The sequence below is a fragment of the Propithecus coquereli genome, unplaced genomic scaffold (genome assembly GCF_000956105.1).
Source record: "Propithecus coquereli isolate 6110/MARCELLA unplaced genomic scaffold, Pcoq_1.0 Scaffold6, whole genome shotgun sequence".
Taxonomy (NCBI): Eukaryota; Metazoa; Chordata; class Mammalia; order Primates; family Indriidae; genus Propithecus; species Propithecus coquereli.
Window position 1 is genome coordinate 4,180,075 of NW_012151951.1, and position 1,763 is coordinate 4,181,837.

Consider the following 1,763-nt stretch of genomic DNA (forward strand, 5'->3'; position numbering starts at 1 on the left):
ATACATGCGATTCTATTTGCCAATTAAATAAATAAATAAATAAATTGTAACAACAAAAAAACAACCAAAGAGACAGGCCTGAGGTTTTTTTTTTTTCCTCATAATATATACATTTTCATGGCATCAATTACATGCTGTAAAAATAAATAAATGACTCTCAAATTTATAGATTCAGCCCAGATGTAGATCACAGTATTGAGACTTATATATCCAACAGACAATGAGACATCTTTTCTCCATATCCCACAAACTCATTAAACTCAACTTTTTAAGCTGAACTGTTCATTTTTTGTTCTGCTCCTTCGTTTCTCTACCACATATTAGTAAATAATACCTAGCCTCCAAGTACGAGAAAGCAGCAAAACCTGATGATGTTAAACCTTTTCTGTCTTCCTCAAATCTTATTTCCATCTTGATCAAATTGTATTGATTTTATTTGCTAAATATTTACAAAATCTGACCACTTCTCTCAATTCTGCTTGTTCATTACTTCTATTCAAGCCAACAGCTTTCTTTTCTTAATTACACTAAGAACCTCATAAATCTACCCTTGCCCCCTTCTAATCTCTTCTTAACAACGAAGCAGAGTGAAGTGTTCCAATATCGAAGTTTGATCATGGAACGTCTCATCTTAATCTGATCTAGGGCTTCTCATTCAGCCTCGTCTTCAGATACTGTCCCCACCTTGCTCATTACATTTTAATTATTATGCTCTTCTTCAGTTTCTAGAAATCCCCTACTTCAGGATCTCTATGTTACCAGTCCCCCAACTCTCATTGCCTCCTGTCCTCCCACTGTTCTGTGTTTATCCTCAAGTCTCAGGTTAGATGGCACTTTTGTCAGGGCATCTTCCCTGACACGCCTAGGCTAGAACGTCAAAGGTCTGTGCTTCTAGGGCACCGTGTTTCTCCCTAGGCCAGCATCTTACTCCATGTAATTGTGATTCTTGGCCTATGTATCAGCATCCACCATTAGATTCTGAGTTCTGTGAGGCCAAGGGGCCATGAACTAGGCTTATTCTACTACAGAATTTAGTAATTATCTGCCAAATCATTAGTCAAATAATTATCTACCAATAATTATCTACTAAATCATTAGTCAAAAGATCATAAGAACAAATGGATAAAATTAAGGTGTGGCCCAACTCTTAAAGAATACTTAATAGCAAGCTAAGTAAGTTTGATTTTATTTAACAGACCATTAAATTCAGATTGGGAGTTTTCAAGCAGAGGGAAGGTGTGTTCACTCTCAAATTCATTCAATAATATTTAATGAGTATCTGTTTGTGAAAGATACTCTGTTATTGTTAGGAGGATACAATTTTGGTAAGGCATTTCTAAACATAAAATTCTCAGTTGAGTGAAAAGATATATATGGAAATAATTGAAATACAAACTACTATAATAACTTAAATAATGGGTGTATGAACAAGAAGAGCACAAAGAAGCATGCCTCAGGTGGAGGATGGACACTCACAGGAGGGAAGGCTGGGAACGGAAACCTGGAGGATTGGTCTGAGCCTGCCCCTTGGAGAAGGCGGGGGCTGCACTCCTGGCAGGGAACAGTGTGGACAGAATCACAAAGCCTCCAGGGTGTCTGATGTAACCAGGAAGCTGGGAGAGTTGGGCTTTAGGAAGAATACTGTACACAGAAGACTACTGTCCAGACTGAAGTGGCAGTGATCAGAGACAGGGCAGCTATTTGAAGATTTTTATAGAAAATTGGAGGAATGGCAGGACCTTGAGTTTGAGAGTCATGCCAAC